At 40.5% G+C, this 19496-nt stretch overlaps 1 long non-coding RNA gene and 1 pseudogene across 1 annotated transcript; both read right to left on the reverse strand.

The window, feature by feature from the left end:
• Positions 1-2206: 2206 nt before the first annotated feature.
• Positions 2207-3078, reverse strand: LOC140503162 (AP-1 complex subunit sigma-3 pseudogene; annotated as a pseudogene).
• Positions 3079-9591: 6513 nt separating this feature from the next.
• Positions 9592-15795, reverse strand: LOC140504072 (uncharacterized). The gene is made up of 2 exons (XR_011966953.1): positions 15725-15795; positions 9592-13288 (listed from the first exon to the last, which is right to left on the reverse strand). It is a non-coding gene; the product is annotated as an uncharacterized lncRNA (long non-coding RNA).
• Positions 15796-19496: the final 3701 nt, after the last annotated feature.

Raw genomic sequence — 19496 nt, forward strand, 5'->3', positions numbered from 1 at the left:
CCTACAGCAGCATCCATTTTAGGAGTCTATGGCCTAAAGACCCTGAGGGAATTGAACCATTGATCTGTATCTCAGCCCTGAGTGGCAGCCCTGGGGTGAGGAGGAGCACTGGTGTGGTGGAGGTGGTGGAGGCTGTGGAGAGGGAATTCTACTCAGAGATCCTGGGCAAAAGAGGTTGTTGCTCCCAGACCAGAATGCAGGCCAGGAGAGGAGAAAACTTCTCTCCCTTGATTGAGTCACCTTGGAGTAACTGAGAACTTACAGGCCCCTAGGATATACCCTCCACTTGACAAAGGACTGAGAAGTCAAGGAACTGGCTGGGAAAATGTCTGATAAAGGGGAAAATAAGACTATAGAAGGTTGCTTTCTTGGTGAACAGGTATTTTCTTCCATCCTTTCAGATGAGGAAGAACAATGTATACCATCAGAAGAAGACATAAAATTAAAAGCTTCTACAACTCAGACCTCCAAAATAAATATGCAATGATCTCAGGCCATGAAAGAGCTCAAAAAGGATTTTGAATATCAAGTAAGAGAGGTGGAGAAAAATTGGAAGAGAAATGAGAGTGATGCAAGAAAATCATGAAAAGTGAGTCAACAGCTTGTGAAAGGAGATCCAAAAAATGCTGAAGAAAATACCAACTTTAAAAATCAACTAACCCAAAGGGTAAAAGAGGTCCAAAAAGTCAATGAGGAGAAGAAAGATTTAAAAAGCAGAATTAGCCAAGTGGAAAGTGGAGGTTCAAAAGCTCACTGAAGAAAATAGTTCTTTAAAATTTAGAGTGGAGCAGATGGAGGCTAATGACTTTATGAGAAACCAAGAAATTATAAAACCAAACCAAAAGAATGAAAAAATGGTAGACAATGTGAAATATCTCATTGGAAAAACAGCTGACCTGGAAAATAGATCCAGAAGAGACAATTTAAAAATTATGGGACTACCTAAAAGCCATGATCAATAAAGGAGCCTAGACATCATTAGTGCTAATATGTACAATGTTTACAAATAGTGTTCATTTTGCGAAAAAAAAAAAACAAAACTTAAAATGTATTAATTTACCTTATCTACTATGTTTTTGTCTTATCAACCAGGAAATTATGTAATAAATACATGCACATAAGGCCTAGAAAGAGTAATTTTTAGTGTTGGTAAATTCCTTTAGAAGTTATCTCATCCAAAATTTCCTTAAGACACCCACATAGTAGGCAGATTCATCTCCCAAGAAAACTGACCATGACTGTCCCTTTAATCACTGCAATATGAGTGAACTTAGACCTCCACACTAACACTGTTGAGTTACTAAGGAAAACACTTGGTGTAAATCAAAATGCAGAAAAGTCCTAAGTTGTTAGAAAATTATGACTGAAATTTACAAAATACTTATTGACTGGAGGCTTTCATACCCTTGAGTGTGAATCCGTCTCATTTCAATGGACATGAGTTCTCTATGCATTCAAAAAGAGAAGTGCTGACATCACAGTCAACAGCAAGAATTGGCTGGAATTCCAGGGCATTATACTGGGTGCATTAGAGAAGTCAACTCAGTCATCTTATTACACTTCTTAAAGCAAGTCATAGACATTGCCACTTTAACCATTTGAGGTATAAAAAAACAAAAACAAAAAAAAAACAAGTTATAAAAAACATTCTTGTGAATTAGTACGTTTGAAATATAGGATAGACTAACTCCCTTCTGATTTGAAATTCTACGATTTTTGTGAATATACAAATTGCAATACTTCATATATTTTACAATTCTGACTCCCAAAATTTAATTACAAAAATTTCATCCTAGACAGCTGCTCTTGAAGATTTTGTTTTTGTTTTAAAAGATACGTAGTTGTGTTTTTTTTCATTGCTATCATTTTCCCAAAGTCAAGCCTGAATAAAAAGTTCAAGATAAGACAGTAAAGACTGCTATGAGTGGCTGAAGATTTGTTGAAGTCATATATATGTATATATGTATGTATATACCCACAGACACCCCATGTATATATGTATATATGTGTATATATAAATATATGAAATATGGCTACAGTTGTCTAATAACTGAACTTTTATATTACTTTGACGTATATGAAATCATAATAAAAAAACTATGTAGTTAGATAAAAGCATTTCAGTCCAAGATAAGTAGTATATTCATAATAACTTTTAAAAAATGGTTGCTCTTTGAGAATACTAGTAAAAATATAGCAGATCATTTCTAAAAAAATATTTTAAAACTATTACTTTGCTGGTAAAATCATTGCATAAACAAAATATATAAGCTACTGAATGATGGCTGCTTTAATTTCCAGTGTACACCATCCATGTACAGTGCTACAGTTTTAAATTTTGCTAGTTGAACAGAGTATCCCAAAGTATCCCAGATGTTTCACACACAATCCATTTAAGTTACTTTTTGCATAAGGCTCTGGCACATCAGAAAAGAACTCCATCCAGCTGAAGTTTTGCAAATATGTGATATGCAGCGTCACTGAGTTGTCTAGTAGATTTTTTCATTAACGTGCAACTGTGCTCATGTATCCTTCCATTGTCTCCTGTAACATATCAGAGTCTTTTATAGACTGGATGGCAGTTTTCTTTGAGGTGTCCTAGATTTCTCCACCAATGACAAACTCATCAAGGACAGAAGAAACCTTTTTGAAATTAAATATAATATCCTGCCCACAAACATTTTCAAAATACTTGTCTAGTAATTCCATATAAAAATGTACAATCTCCAGTGCCAGTAGCTCATTGTCCTGATTTTGTACCTCACAGCAAAAATATGTTAGCATGTCTTTTATAAACAACTTGTAGATCCCCCACCCCATCACAAAACTACTTATCTTTTGACCATGAGACAGAATCATGTGTATGATTTCTCGGGTGATTTTTTTTCTCTCTTTATCAGGGAGTGTGGTGTACAATTTCTTCAGCCTTAATTTCCCTGGTCTGATAAACAGAAATATGAAATGACTCACGTTGGCAGGGGTCAAGGCCACCACCCTGTGGGGCTCAGCTGGCTGAATGGCTGGAGGAGGGGGCAAGAAGCTGGACATGCCAATGGCCACTGCCCCTCCATGAGCCATGGACTACCAAGGTCTTTCATCCCTCTTTTATGAGAGGGATATCTCTTCCTGGCCCATTATCACAGTGCATTACTCCTTCTCACATCTTAAATTTTATTTTTGGGGTATCATCCTATCATACTCAACTCACACTTATGCACTCTGTCTATGCATACTCCTTTTATCTGCCCTAATAAGTTCTTAGAAGTTACAGGTATCGTCTTCCCATGTAGGAGTGTAAACAGTTTAACTTTATTGAATCCTTTAGGATTTCTCTTTCTAGTTTACCTTTTTATGCTTCTCTTGAGTCTAGCACTTGGAAATAAATATTTTTTCTATTCAGTTCTGATCTCTTCACAGGAATGCTTGAAATTCCTCCATTTCATCCAATATCCATTTGCCCCCGAAGGATTATACTCAGTTTTGCTGGGTAGGTGATTCTTTGTTCTAATCTTAGCTCTCTTGCTCTCCAGAATATCATATTCCAAGCCCTAGGATACTTTGATGCAGAAGCTGCTAAATCTTGTGATATCCTGACTGTAGCTTTACAATATTTGAATTGTTTCCATCTGGGTGCTTAGAATATTTTCTACCTAAGCTGAGAGATCTGGAATTTGGCTATAATATTCCTTGTGGGCAACTACGTGATAGAACACCAGTGCAGGAGTCAGGAGGACCTGAGTTCAAAGCTCACCTCAGATACTTGACACTCACTAGCTGTGTGACCTTGGACAAGTCACTTAACCCCAATTTGCCTCATCCTGGGTCATCTCCAGTCATCCTCATGAATATGTGGTCACTGAATTCAGATGACTCTGGAAGAGAAGTGAGGCTAGTGACCTACACAGCCCTCCCTCACTCAAAACAAAGTCAACGGCAAGTCATGCCATTATTCCTCTGACGGCATGATCTTTGGCAACGAAGGACGAACACACACATGATATTCCTTAGTTTTCATGAAGGAATTCCTTTTCAGGAGGTGATTCATGAATTCCTTCTACTTTTATCCTCTAGGGATATTTCTTTGATTAAAGGGAAGAATTCCTTGATAATTTCTTGAAATATGTCTAGGCCTTTTCTTATCATGGTTTTGAGGGAGTCCAATAATTCTTAAATTATCTCTCCTGGACATATTTTCCAAGTTAGCTCTTTTTTCAATTAGCTATTTCACATTTTTCTCTATTTTTTCATTCTTTTAATTTGTTTTATTGTTTCTTGGTGTCTCATAAAGTCATTAGCTTCCATTTGCCCAATTCTGAATTTAAGGAATTATTTTTTCAGTGAAATTCCATACTTCCTTTTGCAATTGGTCAATTCTACCTTTTAAGGAGCTCTTTTTATCACTGAAATTTTACACACCTTTTTCCAGGTGGCCAATTGTGCTTTTTAGAAAATCAATCAATTAATTATTTTTTAGTTTTCAACATTCACTTCCATAAGATTTTAAGTTGAATAATTCCTCCCCATCTCTCCCCTCTGCATCCCAAAATGACATGCATTCTGATTATTCCTTCCCCCAGTCTGCCCTCTCTTTCATTACACCCTCCCCTTTCTTATCCTCTTCCCTTCTATTTTCCTATAGGGCAAGATAGATTTCTATATCCCATTGCCTGTATATGTTATTATCCAGTTGCATGTAAAAATAATTTTTAACACTCATTTTTAACAGGATGATGTCTTCAGCATGAGGGAAGATGCACAGGTCCATCTAAATCTAGTTGAGAGATTGTCTCCCAAGACAGCCAGGGACAGATCATGGCTTTGCTAACTCACTGATGCGTTCCAAACTTGTCTTGCATGACTGAGAACAGCTGACTCACAAGGTTCCTCTGGCAGCTCCTTACAGTTGTCAGTGATTGCTTAGGTCAATTCTCTCCACAATCCTTGTTCCTCTAGGCTGATACATGTGTGCATTTGTTTTATTTTCTAAAGCTCCTTCTGAGCTTTGCCCCTCTCTGAGGGGCCTCTGGTCCTTCTCTGTTTTCCTGTCTTCTCTGCAGAGCCCATCACTAAAGAAACAGTGGGAACTGATCTGCACAGCAGTAATGGTGCACATTTTTTTTGTCTTTTAGCAAAAATGTGTGCTCTGCAAGGCAGTTTGAAGTCTTTTTCTTCCCTCAGCAAAGCAGACCTAGGCTACTCCTGGATCATATGAAACTTGGACTCTACAGAAGGTGTCTCAAAGATCACCACTATTTTCTCTGGAAAATGGACCACATCTTTAGTCAACTGAACTCCTCCAGATAAATGTCTGTGCGAGCTATGTTCCTTTTCAAGGCAACAATGGCAAAAAACAACAAAAATATGTCATTCTGTCACTCCCAGGTTAGGGGGAGGAAGTTTAAATTTTTCCCATGCTCTTCTGAAGACCAACCAGCCACCTGCTGATAACAATGACTATGGCTTAGGGAGAAGCCAAGATGGCGGAGTAGAAAAACACACATATGCTAGCTCCGAACCCACAGCCCATACCTGTAAAGAAGAACTCCCAACAAATTCTGGAACAGCAGAAGCCACAGAACAAGGGAGTGGATGAGATTTCTGCTCCAGACAGACCTGAAAACCTGACACAAAAGGTCCATCATGCCCGGACCCAGAGGGAGCCCCTGCCTCCTTGGCCACACAGCTCCGAGAGGAGCAGATTAGAGCAGGCTTCAGGGACTGAATCTCCAGCGGCCGCACAGGTCCCTTCACCCACAGGTGGTGTGGGTCTGTGAGAGAGTCTTTTTGGGTGGCTGACAGGGGAGTGGGGTGTCTCTGTGGCTTGCGCCCCCACAGGAGGCAGCAGTGGGGGTGGTGGTGGTGGACAAGGGCTCCCCAAGCAGGCAGGAGCTTGGATCCATTGTTGAAGGTCTCTGCATAAACCCCCTGAGGGAACTGAGCCCCATGAGGTAGCCCTGCCCCCACCTGAGGACCTGAACTTGATCTCACACTAAATAGCAGCCCTGCCCCCACCCAAAGCCCTGAGGCTGGGGAGCAGCATTTGAATCTCAGACCCCAAGCACCGGCTGGGTGGATCTGGAGGCGAGGTGGGGGTGGAAAGAAAACTCACAAGTCAAGTCACTGGCTGGGAAAATGCCCAGAAAAGGGAAAAAAAATAAGACCATAGAAGGTTACTTTCTTGGTGAACAGATATTTCTTCCCTTCCTTTCTGATGAGGAAGAACAATGCTTACCATCAGGGAAAGACATAGAAGTCAAGGCTTCAGTATCCCACACATCCAAAATAAATATACCATGGGCTCAGGCCATGGAAGAGCTCAAAAAGGATTTTGAAAATCAAGTTAGAGAGGTAGAGGAAAAACTGGGAAGAGAAATGAGAGAGATGAAAGAAAAGCACGAAAAGCAGGTCCACACCTTGCTAAAGGAGACCCAGAAAAATGCTGAAGAAAATAACACCTTGAAAAATAGGCTAACTCAATTGGCAAAAGAGGTTCAAAAAGCCAGTGAGGAGAAGAATGCTTTCCAAAGCAGAATTAGCCTAATGGAAAAGGAGGTTCAAAAGCTCACTGAAGAAAATGTTCCTACAAAATTAGAATGGAACAGATGGAGGCTAATGACTTTATGAGAAACCAAGAAATCACAAAACAAAACCCAAAGAATGAAAAAATGGAAGATAATGTGAAATATCTCATTGGAAAAACAACTGACCTGGAGAATAGATCCAGGAGAGACAATTTAAAAATTATGGGCCTACCTGAAAGCCAGGATCAAAAAAAGAGCCTAGACATCATCTTTCATGAAATTTTCAAGGAAAACTGCCCTGATATTCTAGAACCAGAGGGCAAAATAAGCATTCAAGGAATCCACAGATCACCGCCTGAAAGAGATCCAAAAAGAGAAACTCCTAGGAACATTGTGGCCAAATTCCAGAGTTCCCTGGTCAAGGAGAAAATATTGCAAGCAGCTAGAAAGAAACAATTCAAATACTGTGGAAATACAATCAGGATAACACAAGATCTAGCAGCTTCTACATTAAGGGATCGAAGGGCATGGAATAGGATATTCCAGAAGTCAAAGGAACTAGGACTAAAACCAAGAATCACCTACCCAGCAAAACTGAATATAATACTTCAGGGGAAAAAATGGTCTTTCAATGAAATTGGGGACTTGCAAGCATTCTTGATGAAAAGACCAGAGCTGAAAAGAAAATTTGACTTTCAAACACAAGAATGAAAAGAAGCATAAAAAGGTAAACAGCAAAGAGAAGTCATAAGGGACTTACTAAAGTTGAACTGTTTACATTCCTACATGGAAAGACAATATTTGTGACTCTTGAAACTTTTCAGTATCTGGGTAGTGGGTGGGATTGCACACACACACACACACACACACACAAACACACACACATACGCACACACACATAGAGACAGAGAGCACAGAGTGAATTGAATAGGATGGGATCATATCTTAAAAAAATGAAATTAAGTGGTGAGAGAGAAATATAATGGGAGGAGAAAGGGAGAACTGGAATGGTGCAAATTATCTCTTATAAAAGAGGCAAACAAAAGACTTTTTAGTGGAGGGAAAAAGAAGGGAGGTGAGAGAAAAACATGAAGTTTCCTCTCATTACATTCCACTAAAGGAAGGAATAAAATGCATATTCATTTTGGTATGAAAACCTATCTTACAATACAGGAAAGTGGGGGATAAGGGGATAAGCAGGGTGGGGGGGATGATGGAAGGGAGGGCATGGGGAAGACGGAGCAATTTGAGGTCAACACTCATGGGGAGGGACAGGATCAAAAGAGAATAGAAGTAATGGGGGACAGGATAGGATGGAGGGAAATATAGTTAGTCTTATACAACACAAGTATTATGGAAGTCATTTGCAAAACTACACAGATATGGCCTATATTGAACTCCTCGCCTTCCCAAAGGGAATGGGTGGGGAGGGAGGGATGGGGAGAAGTTGGACCTCAAAGTTTTCTTGCTACTACGAAATAAGAAATACAGGTAAAGGGGTATAGAAAGTTATCTGGCCCTACAGGACAAAAGAGAAGATGGAGACAAGGGCAGAGAGGGATGATGGAAGAGAGAGCAGATTGGTGATAGGGGCAATTAGAATGCTCGGTGTTTTGGGGTGGGGAGAGGGGCAAATGGGGAGAAAATTTGGAACCCAAAATTTTGTGAAAATGAATGTTAAAAGTTAAATAAATTAATTTAAAAAAAAAAGAATGACTATGGCTTGATATTGATCTACTGGTGGTTCCAAAGAAGACTTTTGTATGAGGAGGGCATTGTAGAGGGGACTGTCGGGTAATGTTATAAGACTTGTGTCCTCTAAGGATTCATAGGGATGCATTAAAGTTACAAGCTAGGTATGAATGTGAATGTTTATACAGTAGGCACAGCTCTTCAAGCTATTTCCCCACATAAGTAACAGCATCTCCTTTACCCCTTGTAGAATGTGGGAAAAAACAAATCCTTACAGAACTATGCTAAATTCCTTATCACTTTGATGATGGTTATAACTTTATAGTGGAGTGTCAGTATGTCTTCTATTTAGTAACATCTGGGGCAGGGGAATGTGGTTAGGCATCCTTTCTTTTTTTCCATAGCTTTCACCTACCTGCCTCTCTCAGACCTTACTGACACCAGATTGACTATTTTTCTCTCTCATTTCCAACAGCCTTATTCCAAGAGCCTGTTCTCCAAGGAATGCCCTGTTGTTGGATCAACCCGGCATTGGCCTGCCCCATGCATACATCATCTACTTTTCCTTCTCTTCCCCTATGCCTTGGAGCTCATGTGAGCACATGAATAGTCTTCTATCTTTATTACTTCTCCCTCTGTTCCCCCACACCATGATCATTGCTGAATTGTCCTTCTTCTGAGTCTGCCAGCTCAGGCCACACAAAGTTAAGTCTCTACTTGTGTAGTTTAGAGACTCATTTAAATCTGTTCACAGCAGATTTAGGTGCATGCTACTACTTTTGCTTATCAAAAGGGGAAAAAAACTATTCTTCCTTTCATTATCCTATTATACATGGCAGTCCTACATGCTGTTACACAGATGACTCTGAAAATAATATATCCCTCAGGCATACAATGCCAGCAAAATGACAGTACTTCCTGTATGAGAAAAGAAAAATCAGGACAACAAGGTCACTTGTTCCTCTACCTTTTTCTCTTTTACTTCCCCAAAACACGAGAATTCATTTATATGTATTTGATGTTGTAGGTCTAGGTAAAAAAAAAAAGTAAATGTTTCAGTGCTCTACTTATATATAATGTCTGAATTATTCTGTGCAGGAAAGGCCAAGAAATTGCATACAAATTTCATTGTGTTCACCACCACTGTGTAACTATTCAGCTGCAGTTTCTTTTCTCCTCTAAGATAAAGATTTAAAATCAGATTTTTTGAGGGACAGTAAGGGGCTTCACTGCTCCTCTGTTCCTTTGTCTGATGGAAAGCAGTTTTTAGTGAAGAAACATTTTAAGGTGAAATATCCCTCTTTCTGTCGTGTGGTTTTAGAGGTAAACATCGAGGTAGTGTGACAGTTTAAACCCCTGTTCTTCAAGTGCAGATACATTCAAAGGCTCCTGTTGGGGTTTATTTTTTTTTTTTTTAACACAGTTTATAACAGATAAAGCAATTCAAACTTTTGGTCAGGTGAAACACCTTTTTAAAGCATTTACAATATGGACCACAAAAGAATTTTTTTTTTATTTTAAACATAAGCCAACTGAGACACAGACAATACTTATGTTGCTAACTTCACATCTCTTGATCTAATTGTCTCCACAGTATTACTAAGAATAAAAAGACCCTAACTTAATGTTGTTGGTCTAAAGTCCTATGCCTAATAGCTTAATTTTAGACAGCCTCGGACGTTCCCCTATCCATAATCTATAATTGAATAGATCTGGTATTAAGCTTACAAACCTTTTGACCATAGGATATTGCCACCAAGAGTAGGGATATTGCAGGGAAACAATATCTCCCCAACTTCATGTCTATTCCAGGCAGGATTAGATTGTCCACTTGCATTCAGTCAGGCTTAAAGTCTGCCAGGTGTCAGTGGGGGAACTGAGTCAAGAGAATCCCACCTCAGCCCATGCTGAACAGCTGCTCTCCCACTCTTCCTTTGATATCACCTATGCAGTTCATACCAGCATCTTGTGAGCATACTGGCATCATGTAATGGAGGCTTGGATCGCCTTTCTTGCTTCCCATACCTGGAGTTAGACTCAGAAGAACAGTCACTTAGTAGTCCCATAGCATCTCAAAATGGCAAGTTCCTATAACCAGGTTTAAAATATGATTATAGTTTCACTTTGGCTTAGGAGCATCTTTTAGGCAAGTCTTAAGTGGCTTACATGTCTTTCTATACATGTTCTATTTCCTGATTAAATGGCAATCATAAAATCAAATTTACCATTAAAACCTTGACTTTTCCCTCAATGCCAAATTTTATCAGAGGTTGCCTTTCTCTTGGAAAGTTAGACTGAAATTCTTTTCTCCAAACTAAAGATGTCATTGATTTATTCTCAGTACTTAATTCAGTCTATTGTTTTAACACTAATTGCTTTTACCTCACTTTGTAACACGTCAAATTTTTCTCTCTATCACCCCCCTCCCCCCACTTCCTAATACCTTGCATTCTGATTGCTCCTTCCCTCAGTGTACCCTCACCTCCATCACACCCCACCCCTGTCCTATCCTCATTTTCTCTCTTTTCTTGCAGGGCAAGAAAAATTTCCATACCCCTATCCCTGTAATTCTTATTTCCCGATCATATGCAGTAAAAATTCTTAACATTCGTTTCTACTACTTTGAATTCCAACTTCTCTCCCTCCTCCCTCCCTCCCCAGCCCCACCAAGAAGGGAAGCAATTCAATATAGATTAAACATGTGTTGTTTTGCAAAAGACTTCCATAGTAATCATGTTGTGTAATACTAATTATATTGCCCTCTGACCTACCCTATTCTCCTTATTTCCCCCCCTACAATTGACCTTGTCCCTTCTTAAAAGTACTTGTTTCTAGTGACTCCCTTCTCCCATTTGCCCTCCCTTCTAACAGTCCCTTCGCTCCACTTGTTGCCTCCTCTCCTACTTTCCTGTGGTGTGATATAAATTTTCATATCAAATTTAGTGAGCATGTTATTCCTTCCTTCAGCCACATGTGGGAAGAGTAGCTTTATTCCCCTCCCCCCTTCTCCCTTATCTCCTCTATGGAATAAGATTTTTCTTATCTCTTTTATGAGTTATAACCTGCCCCATTTCATTACTCCCTTTCTCACCCCATAATTTTTATTTTATTTTATTTGTTTATTTTGTGCGTGTATGTATGTGGATATCATCTCTTCTGATATAACACAGCCTGTGCTCTCTATCTATGTGTATGTGTGTGAGTGTGTGTACAATCTCTCCAACTACCCAAATACTGAAAAAAGATTCAAGAGTTAAAAATATTTTCTTTCCATGTAGTAATGTAAACAGTTCAGCTTTAGAGAGTCTTTTATGATTTTTCTTTCTTTTTTTCTTTTCTGTTTTTTCCCCCCTTTTACATTTTCATGCTTCTCTTGATTCTTGTCTTGGGAAGTCAAAATTCTAAATACAGATCTGGTCTTTTCCTCATCAGGAAATCTTCAAATTTATCTCTATCACTGAATGTCCATTTTTTCCCTTGAAGTATTATATTCAGATATGCTGGGTAGGTGATTCTTGGTTTCAGTCCCAGTTCCTTTGACTTCTGAAATATCCTACTCCAAGCCCTTTGATCCCTTAATGTTGAAGCTGCCAGATCCTGTGTTATCCTGATTGTATTTCCACAGTACTCAAATTGTTTCTTTCTAGCTGCTTGCAGTATTTTCTCCTTGATCTGGGAACTCTGAAATTTGGCCACAATATTCCTAGGAGTCTCTCTGATCGGGTTTCTTTCATGGGGTGACCTGTGAATTTTTTCAATATCCATTTTGCCCTCTGATTGTAAAACATCAGGGCAGTTTTCCTTGATAATTTCATGGAAGATAGTGTCTAGGCTCTTTTTTTGATCGTGGTTTTCAGGTAGCCCAATAATTTTTAAGTTATTTCTCCTGGATCTATTTTCCAGGTCAGCTGTTTTTCCAATGAGTTCTTTCACATCATCTTTTATTTTTTTAAAATTTTTGGTTTTGTTTACTAACTTCTTGGTTTAACTCATAGTCATTCTTTTCCCTGGACTCAATTCTCTCTTTCAATGAATTAATTTGTTCAGTGAGCTTTTGAACCTTCTCCTCTATTTGGCTGATTCTGCTTTTTACAACCTCCTTCTCCTCATTGGCTTTTTGGACCTCTTTTTCCAATTGAGTTAGCCTCTTTTTAAAGCTGCTGTTTTCCTTAGTGTGTTTGTGGTTCTCCTTTAGTAAGCTGCTAACTTGTTTTTTAAGGTGTTCTATTTCCTGAGCCAAGCTTATGTCCCCTTTGGTGGGAGGGCCCTTGACTTCCTATGACAGTATGCCTTGTTCTTCCTCATCTGAAGGGATAGGGGTAGACACCTGTTCCCCAAGAAAGTAACCTTCTATGGTCTTATTTTTTTCCCCGCTTTTCTGGGCATTTTCCCAGCCAGTTACTTGACTTCTGAGTTTTCTCTCCACACCCACCTCACCTCCAGATCCCTGCACTAGGGCTTAGGAGCTGAGATTCAAATGCTGCTCCCTAGCCTCAGGGCTTTCACCAGGGGCGGGGCTGTTACTCAGTGTGGGTTAGGTGCTCGGATTGGGGCAGGGCCACCACAGGGGGCTCAGTTCCCTCAGGGAGTTTATGCAGAGACCTTTGACAATGGATCTGAGCCCCTGCCTGCTTTGGGAGCCCCTGTGTGCTGCCTCCTCTTCTACTGCCTCCCGAGGGGGCCTGAGTTATGGGACACCCCACTCCCCTCTCAACCAACTGAAAAGATGCTCTCACTGACTTTTGGTGCCTGTGGGTTGAGGGACCTGAGCTTCCACTGGAGATTCTGTCCCTGAAGCTTGCTCGGATCTGCTCCCCACAGTGCCACGCACGGCCTAGACAGGGCTGGGCTCTGCTCCGGGTCTGGTGCACGACAGACCTTTGCTGCTGGTTTTTCAGGGCTCTCTGGAACAGAAATCTCCTCCACTCCATTGTTGTGTGGCTTCTGCTGCTCCAGAATTTATTGGGAATTCTTCTTTACAGATATTTTATGGTCTGTGGGGTAGGAGCTAGCATATGTGTGTGTTTCTACTCCGCCATCTTGGCTCCTCCCTCCTGTTGGGGTTTTGTCACTTCCTGGAGGGAACAGAGCAGATTATACATAAAAACAACAACAAAAAACCCTGCAGTTCCGGTTAGGTAATAGTGGATTTTAACGTTTCTGCTATTGAGGTGAGGATTCAGAATAAACTCACTGAATCTTTGCTTAAGATTTGCTTTGGTCTTGGATGCTAGTCAGCTTTGCCCCAGCTGTAGATAAAGTGCAGCTTACTCAGGAAAGAGAGGCAACTGGGTTACTCCACAAGTAGTCTAAGAAAGCCATGTTTTGCCACTCTGTTATCTACCTGAGTAAGCAAAAGTCCAGAGTATATATCTGTGTAATTGTAGTATGTTGTTTATCAGTTACATTAAGTCTAGATTCATTTCTTGTCAGGAATTTTTTTTTTTTTAAGTTCTGCATTGCTAAACTCTGGCTTTTGGTTTCATCTTAAAGGAAAACAAAAAGGACAAAGGTAGTATATGCTCAGATGTACAGACAGAAGGTGTGGTTTCTACTTTCAGAAACTAAAAAATCTTTCCTCACAACCATTGCAGAGCCACATTTGGGGCCATTAGGGTATAAATTGAAAATCTGGATATCAATGATCAATTATTATCAATTATCAATTTTTTGGCCTTTCCTCTCTTTGTCTTTTCATGTAGACCAGATATTTGAAAGGGCAGAGGATGGCTAAAAGTGTAATGTGCAACCTATTTAAATATTATTTTTTGAAAACTATTTTAACTTGGATGGGAAACTAGAATCTTAGAATCACCAGGCCAGGAGTGGCACTCTCTTGTCCTTTCCCTCTGTTTCAGTCCCTGTTGTTTCTCTTTTCAAATATGTGATTGTATTAGCTCTTTCCATATGAAAGAATTCTCCTTATTTAAATAAAAAAAATTAAAAAAATAAAAAAAAAACCATTCATTTTTAAAACTTTGAGTTCCAAGTTTTCTCCCCTCCTTCCTCCCCAGATACTCTCATTGAGAAGATGGGCAATTCAATATAGGTAATACATGTGTAGTCAGGCAAAACATTTCCATAAAACTCATGTTGTGAAAGACTAACTATATTTCCCTCCTTCCTATCCCCTATTTATCTTCCCCTTTATTCTGTTCTCTCCTATGATCCTATTCTTCCTCAAAGTGTTTGCTTCTGATTATACCCCCCCCCCCCCAAACTGCCCTCCCTTCTATCATCTTCCCCTCTTATAGAGTGGGAGATGATGGAGTGGTTAGAGTCAGTTACGCCTGGAGTCAGAAAGACCGAGTTCAAATTCAGCTCAGAAGCTCACTAGCTCTGTGATTCTGAGCAAGTCACGTTACCCTGTTTGAGTCAGTTTCCTCATCTGTAAAATGAGCTAGAGAAGGAAATTCCAAGCCCCTCCAGTATCTGTGACAGGAAAACTCCCCAAATTGGGTCTTATTGAGCAACAACAACTAGGAGGATATGTATAAACACCAGAAAAGGTCTTGCCAGACCTAGTGTGGGGGCTGGGGTGAGCAGGAGTGGGAGGGAGAGGGGAAGGGCCATGGGGGAAGACTCTAACCAGATGGAAACTCTGAAGATGGTGATTCTTCACTGTTGGTCAGTGATTTTTCTAGTTTCTACTCCAACGAACATCATGCTCCTTGGAGAAAAGGACTGTCTTTCACGTAGACATAGAGACAGAGATAGATAAATTCATATATTGACCTAGATGTGTATGTATATATACACATGTGTATATATGTATCTATATCTATACAGATACATGCATATTCACAGATATATACATAGATCCATATGTATATGTTTATATGTACATGTGTATACATACATACGCACAAGTACTCAAGAAAGCAATCAAAAGCTATGGCTACTTAACAAAGCACAATTAGTAATATCAAATGCTCAAAAACCCTAAAAAATTCTTGGAAGAACTTAAGAAGAACTTCAAAAACCAAATAGGAGAGATTGAGGGAGAGAAAAAAACAAGAGCTATCCAAGAAAATAAACAAATTTATGAAAAAGAAATTCAACTAATTGGAAAAAGAGGTTCAAAAGCTGAAGGAAGAAAAAACTGCTTGAAAACTAGATTTGTGTGAGACAAGCTAATAACATTATAAGACAACAGGAAATGAAACAACAAAATCAAAAGAATGAAAAAAATAGAAGAGAATGTAAAACAACTCAATAAGAAAACATCTGATATGAAGAACAGACTGAGGAGAGACAATGAAAGAATTGTTGGACTACCTGAAAGTTAGGATCCAAGAAAGAATTTGGATACAATATCATACGAAAATAATTAAGGAAATTTATCCTGAAGTTTTAGAATGGGAAGGCAAAGAAGAAATAAAAACAAAATCCACCAATGATTACCTAAAAGAGATGCCAAGAGGAGAACTTACAGAAATATTGCAGCCAAGTTTCAAAGCTTCCAGGTAGAGGAGAAAATATGAAAAGTGAAAAGAAAACAATTTAAATACCTTGGAGCTGCAACGAGGATCACACAAGCTGAAGCTGATTCTACACTAAAAACCCCAAGATAAAACTGGTGCCTTTTGATTACACAAAGGAGACCAGCAAACTTCACCAAGGGAAGTGACTAATTCTTACTCTTTGCAACAAGGCCCTGTCCCTCACAGTGACTCACAAGTGAAGCATAGCTGAGGTTGTCTAGAAGCAGAATCTAGCCCAGCAGCCCCATCAAGGCCTTTCTTGATCAAAGCGCAAGTAGGAAGGAGCTGCCTGAAGGCTGTTGGCTCTCAGGGGAAGATGAATCTCCCTCTGCTCCCAGAATCACAGAATCTCAAGGAGGCCAGGGAACGGAAAGACATCATGGTGACGTGGAGAGAGTTCTTGCCTTCCTCTTTCTGGGCCTTGGTTTCCTTCTCTGAAAAATGAGAGGTTGGACTACAAGACCACTAAGGTCCGATCCCACTCAAATCGCCCACCCCAGCCTTCTCTTCTGCAGGATAAACAGCCCCAATGTCTTTATCATTAGTTAGAAGACGCTGAAGGAGACAATGGGGATACAAGATATTCAATCAATCAAAAAGCATTTCTTAAGCATCTGCTGGGTGCCAAGCACAATGCTAAGTGGTGGAGATACAAAAAAAAAGACAAAAAGAATCTTTATTTTAAGGAGTTCACAGTCTAGCTCTACTTAATGGCTGGCTTAGAGTGATTGTCAATAGTAACAGTTTCTCTTTCCCTCCAATTGTGATTTAATTTTATTTTTCTTTTGTTCATTAAAAGGGCCATTTCTTGACTACTTCTTAAAGAGGCTTATTCACTTGATGAGCATTACCTCCCTCTAAATGAGTACCTGAAAGGCCAAGATTGCATCCTGGGCCATCTCCAGTCATTCTGATGAGTACCTGGTCACCAGATCCAGATGGCTCAGGAGAAAGTGAGGCTGGTGACCTAGCACAGCCCTCTTTCACTCAAAACAAAGTCATATCATCATTTTTCTGAGGTCAAGGTCTTCTTTGAAAATGAAGCATGAGCCCAATAACAGTCTAATAGGGGAGAGAACCTACATGAATGCAGCCCCTTCTACAAGGAAAGAAGCAGCTCCCTGAAGATATTGGGAGAATAGACTGAGGAAAAGAATTTGAGATGAAATACAAAGGAAGTCTGTGACAGCAGAGTGTGGAATGGAGGGGGAACATACCATGGAAGCCATGGTGTGGAGAAAAGATTTATTATTTATCCTTTTTTCATATGGTTGAATTTACACAGAACTTTGTCAGGCTCCAAAAGTTTGCTATAGAGCTCAGGCTGAACTCAGAGATGTTTCTGGGAAGCAGAATGGTGGTAAGGAAGACTTAGATCCCACCCGGTGCCTATTTTTGGGCCCCCAATGGTGTGTTTTGGGTTGCCCAAATTAGATTGTCCTACTTGTGGATTTACATCTCAAATTGCCTTTCTCTTAGAAAGTGCCTACGTGAGCCAATCGATAAATGTCTTCTTATCCCCTTTGTATTTTATTCCACCCAGTTACATGCACACACAATTTTAAATATTCATTTTTTAAAATTTTGAGTTTCAAATATTCTCCCTCCCTTTCTTAGACAGTAAACAATTTGATATGGGTTACACATATTCAACGAAGCAAAACCTATTATCATATTAGTTATGCTATGAAAAACAGACATAGGCCCCAAAGGAGGGAAAATCACACCCCAAAATATAAAAAGTGAAAGACGATATGCTTTGATTTACATTCAGACGTCATCAGTTCTTTCTCTGAAGGTAGACAGTTGTCATCATGAGTTGTCTTGGATCTTTGTATTTCAGAGAATTGCTAAGTCATTCACAGTTGATCATCATACAGTATAGCTGTTAGTGTGTACAGTAACAGAACAGGTTCTGCTCACTTCACTTTGCATCAATTCAGTGTGATGTCCCCCACCCCACGCCCATCTCTGCTCTTGAAAAATTAGCAATCTTACTACAGTTGTGACATACAGAACACATATCCCTTTATCTCTCCCACTCCCTGCTGCTTCGCCTTCCCACCCACTAAGGCTCCTTCATTATGAAGACACATATATGTACAGCCCTATACACTCAACAGAATACTGGATTCCATTCCCTTCAAGCTGAAAGAGACCTCAGAGTTGAGGTGGAGAGAAAGGAAGTGACTCACTCAAGGTTACACCAGAAGTTAGTGGCAGAGTTGGAGATCAGAATCCAGGCCTGCTGTGTCTTAGTCCAGTGCTCTGTCCACTGCCCAGAGTCCAAGTATTCTTTTCTCTTCACACATAATTTAGAGAACTAATATTCCCTACTGAGAAGAGGAGGTCCTGCAGGAGCCAGCTTCCTCTGGAGTGAAAGCCTGGAGCTGGCCAGCATCAGTCCATCTACCAGGGCCATCACAGATTCTTGGGGGCGGGGGAGGGGGGTATTTTAAGGGCAGGCTGCTTCCCAGGCTCTGGAGCTGGGAAGCAAAGAACCAGCCCCTTGGGGGTACCCAGCAGGTGTTCTGGAAGTGGCTGAGCATGTTGATCTGGGTGTCAGTCTGTGTTTTGTGGTAGGAGAAGAAGTGAAAGTTTTTCTGTAGGCAGCAGGTGCAGCCCTCCTTCTGTCAGCAGGACTCCCAAGGAAACCCTAAGTGGGATCACAGAGAGGTGGGCATGCCTGAAAATGACCAAATAACAAGAAAAGTGAGCCAGGCACTGGGATGAGGCCTGGGGACAGAAAGAAAGGGAAACATGAACCCTGTTCTCAGAGGACTCACACTCTAAATTGGGGGAGGGGGAAACGAGGTGACCTGTCCAAGGTCCTTCAGAGAAGAATTAACAGAGGCAGACTTTTCCATCTGGGGCCTCTGCCTGCCCTACTACTGCTCCTCCTGCTTCCCTGGATCCATTTCTGAGAGCCTTAGTGCTGCCAGACAAGGCCCAGAAGCATCCCCTGCTGTCTCTGGTTACATCTAGCTGATATGTAGAGGGCAGTGAGGAGGGGAAGTTGAGGGGACCAAGCCCAGCAGAGATGGGTCAGATAAACTGGGGCCTGAATCAGAGTCAGCCCCTCTTCCTCCATAATCCAAAGGGAGAGGACCAAAACGGATCTTTCCTCATGTGATGGTAGTATTGTAGCTCTGGAATTACAAGATAATTCTGAGATCCTTTTTTTCTCTCTCTCTCACTGTTTCTCTCTCTCTCTCTCTCTCTCTCTCTCTCTCTCTCTCTCTCTCTCTCTCTCTCTCTCTTTCTCTCTCCCTCTCCCTCTCTCTCTCCCTCTCCCTCTCTCTCTCCTCCCTTCCTCAGTGGCCAGAAAGGTAATAATTCAAATCCTGGCTCTGCCCCTTCCTCTCTTTCTGGCAGCTCTCTTCCCTCTCTGACATTCAACTTCATCTAGAAATGAGGAGCCTGAACTTCTGGCCTCTGAGTCCCCTTTTGACTCATCCTTTCATTGTCTCTTTACCTGTAAAATGGGGATAATGATGCTTGGTGCACCTTCACTTGGGCCCAGCTGACCTAGAATGGGTAAAGTGCTTTGCAGACTTGAAGGTGTGTTATTGTTAGAGACACACTTGACACACAGAAGGGTATAAAGAACAATTGATTAAAATGGATTACATTCATTCCCTTGAAGGAATGGGTAGTTTCCAGTATGGCTACAGGAAGACTACAATACGCTCAGAATACTGGAAGCTTCTTATAGCTCCAAATTTTAAACTTAGCGCCCCACCATCCCCTGGCCATGTGACTTCTTGTTCTCCTCTCTGATAGGCTTTCCCTCAAACAG

This window comes from Notamacropus eugenii, chromosome 5 (genome assembly GCF_028372415.1).
Source record: "Notamacropus eugenii isolate mMacEug1 chromosome 5, mMacEug1.pri_v2, whole genome shotgun sequence".
Taxonomy (NCBI): Eukaryota; Metazoa; Chordata; class Mammalia; order Diprotodontia; family Macropodidae; genus Notamacropus; species Notamacropus eugenii.